The 7,454-nt window shown below is 53.5% G+C and overlaps 2 non-coding genes across 2 annotated transcripts; both read right to left on the reverse strand.

Annotated features, from left to right (window-relative positions):
• Nucleotides 1-727: 727 nt before the first annotated feature.
• TRNAA-UGC (transfer RNA alanine (anticodon UGC)) lies at nucleotides 728-799 on the reverse strand. The gene has a single exon. It is a non-coding gene; the product is annotated as a tRNA-Ala (tRNA).
• Nucleotides 800-2,003: 1,204 nt separating this feature from the next.
• On the reverse strand, nucleotides 2,004-2,076 carry TRNAF-GAA (transfer RNA phenylalanine (anticodon GAA)). Its single transcript has one exon. It is a non-coding gene; the product is annotated as a tRNA-Phe (tRNA).
• Nucleotides 2,077-7,454: the final 5,378 nt, after the last annotated feature.

Here is a 7,454-nt window from a genome sequence, read left to right on the forward strand (position 1 = left end):
CCTGTGCACAGATGTGGACAGACCTGTGTCTCCCTGTTCCCACCAGCATGGGGTGACGGAGGCACCAAACCACCCCAGGAACAAGAGGTGGGTGCCGGTCCCACCAGTCCCACCTCTGCAAGGCTGTGCCTGACCTCAGTGGCTCCGGGTTCCCAGAGCTGAGGCTCTGCTCAAGCCGGGGCTGATGGCAGAGGGAAACGGACCTGGATGAGGGTCAGAGTAGGAAATGTCACTCCTCCAGCTCAGACACCCCTACCCGCTGGCACAGCCAGGTGCTTCCCACGTGGTATGGGATCTCCACCTGGAGCCAGGACAATCTCAGACCCTTACCCTTGGAAAGCCACCAGCGCAGTGTGGCTCTGGTCCCAAAGGACACCTGGGCTGGACGAGCACCCTCACACCACATCTCAGTGCAGCCAGAAAGGATTCCCAGTGTGCTGCTGATGTCTCTCCCCTCCCTGAGATGTCCCCACAGGCACTCTGCTGCCAAGCATTGTCCCTGGGCGGTGGGTGGGCTGGGTCTGTGGTGCAGGGCAGTGAGCTGAGCTCAGGTCCAGCACAGCTGCCTGCCTCTCTTCTGAGAGGGGGCTCAAAAGGGCCACAGCCCTCCTCACCCCACAGCCAGGCCCTGGGTGGGCAGGGCAGGCAGGCAGTGCCTGGAGAGGACCAGTGCTCCAGCTCCAGCCTCTGCTCACCTGAGGCTGGGGACTCAGGGAAAAAGCACCCTTGGAGATGCTGGGGATTGAACCCAGGACCTCCCACATGCAAAGTGGGTGCTCTGCCACTGAGCTACATCCCCTTGACACTGGCCAGCAGAAGGAACACTCTCCTCCCATGACGTGTCTATGACCATCACAGCCCTGTTGTCCCCTGGGTGCCCAGGGACCCTGAGCAGAAAACAGCACTTGAATCCTCCGGAGATGGGGGAAGTCAGGACAGCGTCTCCCCTGGGGCCTGATCCTGGCACAGGGCTGCCCTGCAGAGCACTGCCCCTCCAACGTCTATGCAGGGCAATGGGGCAGGAGGAGGCTCTTGCTGCAGGCGCTGCTCCCACACTCTGACCCACTCTGGGGTTGATGGAGAGGAGGAAAACCCTGAGCCTCCTCTGCCACCCAGGACTACAGCCCTCTGTGTCACATCTGTCCCCAACTCCACAGCAGGAGCAGAGCAACAGGGTGTGGCAAATGCCCTTTCTAGGGTGAGGTCCCCCCAGGTTCTGATGGCACCCCAGGGTGTTCAGTGGGGAGACATGGGGGCAGAAACCTCACATCCCCTCATCCAGGTACTGGGCCTCTCCCTGCACCCCTCTTCCCGCCAGCAGCCCTGGAGGTGGGGTGAAGGGCAGGCTCCCATCCCCCTGGGGCTGATGCCCAGAGAGGAGCACATCGGTGTTTCATCAATCATTGCAGCAGCCAAGAAACTCTGCGCAGGACAGCGTGTGACTGAACAACACTGGTGCCCATGCACTGCAGTGGATGATCCTCAGCACGGCTTTGTCATCTGTCCTGGGCACATCAGAGGTCTCGCCGTGACAGACTCAGAGGTCTCGCCATGACAGACCTCCAGAGGAAGGATGCTGCCAGTCAGGCCTCAGCTCCAGGGAGTGACTCTCACTGGGACTGGGGGGACGGCGGCCTCTGCTCTGGGAACTGGGGACCAGGTGAAGGTGGCGTGTGAGGAGGGGAGCAGGCTGTGCACCATCAAGAATGATGAAGAGGAGAGAGATAAGGTCTTTTCAGAGAGCCCACAGAGGAGAGATCCTGATCCCTGTGGAGCAGGGAAGGAGGGACAGCTGGAGACCACCCCAAAGGAGCACTGAATGGAGAGTCCTGCCCAGGGGGAGGCTGGGGACTTGTGGTGCTGGAGGAAGGCTCCTTCCAAGCTGCAGATCTGCAGCTACAGAGCAGGGACAGTGCTCTGGCAAGAGGCGATGGAGCAAGAAGGGCTGGGGCAGGCTGGAAGAAGGCAGACGGGCTCTGCCAAAATCTAAGGGAGAAAATCATTGCTGAAGCCCGGGGTTGAACCAGGGACCTTTAGATCTTCAGTCTAACGCTCTCCCAGCTGAGCTACTTCAGCCCTGCCCTGCTGCGACAGCCCTTGTCCCTGTGCCATGTGCACCAGGTCACAGGCTGACACACACGAGGAGCGCTTCTCAGGGAGGTTCCCAGGGAAAAGCTGTGCCCATCTCTGGGCAGAGGGGACCTGGCCTCTCCCTGCCTCCAAAGCCAGGTGGGCTCCAGGTTTGGTGGAGGCCAGCTTACACTGGGTGTGCCAAGATGTGTGTGGGCCTTGTACAAATGACAGTGGTGAAGGTAAGTGGGCAGACCAGGCATGTGCGACTGCAAAGGCTGAGGATGGAAGAAGCATGGGGCTAGTGGAAGACCTTATCTCCTTCCCCATGAAAGGCCTCCCCCCCACCCTTTTCTCCCTGGCTGAACTTTACTCCTTCATTCCCAACTCTTCTCCCTCCTCCTCCCCTGTGAGCAGCGCAGGGGGATGGGGAATGGGGGTTGTAGTCAGTCTGTAACAGTTCCTCTCTGCTGCTCCTTCTTAACACTGTAGGAGGGGTCCCTCCTACAGGCTACAGTCTTCCGAGATAAACTTCCTCCAGCGTGGGCTCTCCTCAAGCCACCATTCTTTCAGGAGATATCCCACGTCTCCAGTGTTGGGTCCTCCAGAGACTGCAGGGGGTTGCCTTCTCCACTGTGGTACTCGCCATGGGCTGCAGGAGACTATCTGCTCTGGAACCTGGAGCACCTTCTCTCCCTCCTTCTTCACCTCTGTTTCTCACACTTTTTTTTTTCCTTGCTCCTCTCCCACTCTTGTAGTTGTGTCCTTTCTTAAACATGCTTTCACAGAGGTTCCACCAGCTTCACTGATGGGCTCATTTTTGGCCAGCAGTGGGTCTGTTTTGGCCAGCCGGCTGGAACCAGCTCTGTCTCATATGGATGCAGACTCTGGTCTCTTCCCACAGAGGCCATGCCTGCAGCACCCCAACACACACAGAAGAAAAACCCTGGGCATGGACAGCAAAACACAGTGTAAATGTTCACCTTGCTAAATGACGTCCAGTGCTCTTCCCTCCTCAACAAATGTAATTTACTCTCTGGGGAGGAAGAGAGAGAAACACAGAAGGCCTTGATGCTGTGCAAAAACAGTTCAACAAAATCTACAACACTGGTGTGTTGTCAACTCTGCTTCGGTGCCAAATCCCAAACACAGCACCATAGGAGCTGCTATGAAGAAAATTAGCTCCATCCCAGCCAAAACCAGTACAATGTGCCTCAAAATACTTTCCAGGAGTAGCTACTCCATCACCTTCCCAGGGAGAGAGGTGAGGCTGACTGGGTCCTTCTTCTTGAAGGCAGAAGGGACATGTGATTTCTTCCAGTCTTCAGAGGACTGTACTGTGTGCACACCTGAACTGAGGCAAGAGGAATCCCACCACCTGTGGGTTTGTGGCAGGCATGGGAGGGAGCTGAGTCCCTGTGATGGACCTACTCTGCTCCTTCACCAAACTAGTGGTAGTTTGGTTCAGGCTCTAAAGGAGGTGAAGACTTGGGTGTAACCGGGCCAAGAACTTCTCTAGTTCCAATCTGTTCTCTTAAAATCCATGCAGGAACAGAGTGACATGGTGAGCACTGATGCATATGGGCTTGGAAAGTGGAACACTGACCATGCGATTAACACATGACTAGCAGGTGGTTCCTCCAAGACTCATTTATCAAGGAACAAAGAAAGTTGTGGCTCCAAGGAGTCTCATGCATACCTTTTCCATCACATGTAGTCTGACTCCAAGCCAACCACTTTACTCCATAAATATGACAGCCTAAGTGAGCCTTCTCTGAGCTCTCGCTGCTAAGCAGCTGGCTGCACGGTGGTGATCTCCCCTTGAGCTGGGACGCCTCTCAAGGTTACTCCTCAAGGCTGAGAGATCTCTTACCAAATGCAGATCTTTGGTAAGTGGTCGATATCGCACTTAAACTTGTATTATAGTACACTAAGATTTTGTATTGGTAACGTTGAATCATCGTTGTATCCCTTATGCAGTAAGTAACAGAGTGAACCTTTCCATCAAATATTATGTGGAACCTCCTGTGTTCCAGCTTGCACCCGTTGCCCCTTGTCCTGTCAAGGGATGTCACTGAGAAGAGCCTGGCTCTATCCTCATGACACTTGCCCTTTACATATTTATAAACATTAATGAGGTCACCCCTCAGTCTCCTCTTCTCCAAGCTAAACAGACCCAGCTCCCTCAGCCTCTCCTCATAAGGGAGATGTTCCACTCCCTTAATCATCTTCGTGGCTCTGCGCTGGACTCTCTCTAGAAGTTCCCTGTCCTTCTTGAACTGAGGGGCCCAGAACTGGACACAATACTCCAGATGCGGCCTCACCAGGGCAGAGTAGAGGGGGAGGAGAACCTCTCTCGACCTGCTAACCACACCCCTTCTAATACACCCCAGGATGCCATTGGCCTTCTTGGCCACAAGGGCACACTGCTGGCTCATGGTCATCCTGCTGTCCACTAGGACCCCCAGGTCCCTTTCCCCTACGCTGCTCTCCAACAGGTCTGCCCCCAACTTGTACTCATACATGGGGTTGTTCTTGCCCAGATGCAGGACTCTACACTTGCCCTTCTTATATTTCACTAAATTTCTCCCCGCCCAACTCTCCAGCCTGTCCAGGTCTCTCTGAATGGCTGCGCAGCCTTCCGGTGTGTCAGCTACTCCTCCCAGTTTGGTGTCATCAGCGAACTTGCTGACAGTGCACTCTAATCCCTCATCCAAGTCATTAATGAATATATTGAATAGAACTGGTCCCACTACCGAACCTTGAGGGACTCCGCTAGACACAGGCCTCCAACTGGACTCTGTCCCATTGACCACCACTCTCTGGCTTCTTTCCTTCAGCCACTTCACAATCCACCTCACTACCCCATCATCCAGACCACACTTCCTCAGTTTAGCTGCGAGGATGCTGTGGGAGACCGTGTCAAACGCTTTACTGAAATCGAGATAGACCACATCCACAGCTTTACCATCATCTATCCACCGGGTTATGTCCTCATAAAAGGCTATCAAGTTGGTTAAGCATGACTTCCCGTTGGTGAAGCCATGCTGAGTGCCCCTAATGATCCCCCTGTCCTTGATGTGCCTAGAGACAGCACCAAGGACAAGTTGTTCCATCACCTTTCCGGGGATGGAGGTGAGGCTGACCGGTCTAGAGTTACCCGGGTCCTCCTTCTTGCCCTTTTTGAAGACTGGAGTGACATTCGCTTTCCTCCAGTCCTCAGGCACCTCTCCGTTTGCCCACGACTTAGCAAAAGATGATGGAGAGTGGCCTAGCAATGACTTCCGCCAGCTCCCTCAGCACCCGTGGATGCAATCCCATCAGGGCCCATGGATTTATGGACGTCCAGATTGCTTAATTGGTCCCTGACCCAGCCCTCATCTACCAAGACAGATTCCTCCTCTATCCTGACTTCTTCTGGGGCCGCAGGGGTCCGGGGCTCCTCAGGACAGCCTCCAGCAGTATAGACAGAGGCAAAGAAGGCATTCAGTAACTCCGCCTTCTTTGTATCCTCTGTCTCCAGGGCCCCCACCTCATTCATCAGTGGGCCTACATTGCCTCTAGTGTTGGCTTTACCTGCAATGTATTTGAAGAAGCCCTTTCTGTTGTCCTTGACCTCTCTTGCAAGGTTTAATTCCAAGGAGGCCTTAGCTTTCCTGGTTGCCTCCCTACATCCTCTGACAACAGACTTATATTCCTCCCAAGTGGCCAGCCCCTCCTTCCATGATCTGTACACCCTCTTCTTCCACTTGAGTTTGCCCTGTTTAACCATGCAGGTCTCCTGGTACCCTTCCTTGACTTCCTACCTGCTGGGATGCTCTGATCTTGAGCTCGGAAGAAGCAGTCCTTGAATGCTAACCAACTATCTTGGACCCCCTTACCTTCTAGTACCCTGGCCCATGGGATTTCCCCTAGCAATTGCTTGAAAAGGCCAAAGTTGGCCCTCCTGAAGTCTAGGGTTGTGATTCTGCTAGCTATTCTGGTCCTACCACATGAGATCAACGCTCGATGACGCAATAAGCTAGGCGTCCCCCCCCTCCACCCGCCTCCGGATGTGTGTCTCCGGTGACAGCCTGGCAAGGGGCCAATCCTATGGCGCAGGAACCAGACATGTCCCGCCTTCGGACCTGTGATTGGTGCGAACTGTTGACTGACAGCTTCAAGTCACATGACTCTGCCGAAAAACTCTATAAAAGAGGCTGGATCGCTCGACCACGCGGGACCCTCACCGCCATCTTCCAACTAACAACAAAGGGTTTCCCGCGGGACGCTGCTGGATCTCAGGGTGGTGAATATTCTTTCTCTCTCAACTGTTTTCTCTGTTTCTTTCTTTCTTTTACCTCTCTTTCTCTCTCTTCCTTGAATATTGAGTTGCCTCATTGTTGGACCTAATAAAGTCAGAGTTAAGTTTGTTGATACCGTGCCTCGGTTGTGCTTTGTCCGAACTCAAGGATCACGAATCTTTAATATTTCGGGTCAGGATTTTTGGGGGTGCTTTACCTGCAGGCAGGTTAAGCATACTGGGTGATATTGAACCAGGCACGCCGCACGTGGGCTGCACTGGAATTATTTATATTTTGGCGGGCCCTGTGCCGCGGGCTGTCTGCATTTGGACCAGGCACGTCGAACGTGGGCTGCACTGGAGTTACTAATTAGGGCGGGTCTCTCTCTCGGGGGGAGATTGTCTGCATTTTATTTCTAGATTTACTCCTTTTTACTAATTAGGCGGGTCTCTCCCTCTCTCTCTCGGGGAGGGGGGGGCTGACTGAATTTTATTTCTAAATTTGCTCCTTTTTACTAATTAGGTGGGTCTCTCTCTCTCTCTCTCTCTCGGGGGGGGAGGACGGGGACTGTCTGCATTTTATTTCTAGATTTGCTTTGGAGGCGGACCTAAATCCAGAACCCGACACCTTTCCATCGAATTTTGTTAAGTTTCAATAAAACCACTTTTGCTGGTACCTTTGGCAGTGGTTCTTTAAGCGGTCTGAATTGCCCATCTGTGACAAATTGATGTAGTTGGCAGGATTTTAAATCAGGATCCATGAGAGCAGATCTTATTGCAGCCACACAACATATAAGAAGATGGGTTGGGACTTTTTGCTGGGGCCTGTAGTGATAGGACAAGGGTCAATGGTTCTTAAATACAAGAGGGTAGATTTAGACTGGGCATAAGAAGACATTTTTTATGGTGAGGATGGTGAGACACTGGCCCAGGTTGCCCAGAGAAGCTGTGGCTGCCCCCTCCCTGGCAGTGTTCAAGGCCAGGTTGGATGGGGCTTGGAGCAACCTGGTCTGGTGGAAGGTGTCCCTGCCCTAGATGATCTTAAAGGTTTCTTTGAAATCATTCTATGATTCTATGATTCTATGCCATGTATCAAAGCTTG

This window comes from Nyctibius grandis, chromosome 34 (assembly GCF_013368605.1).
Source record: "Nyctibius grandis isolate bNycGra1 chromosome 34, bNycGra1.pri, whole genome shotgun sequence".
Lineage (NCBI taxonomy): Eukaryota > Metazoa > Chordata > Aves > Nyctibiiformes > Nyctibiidae > Nyctibius > Nyctibius grandis.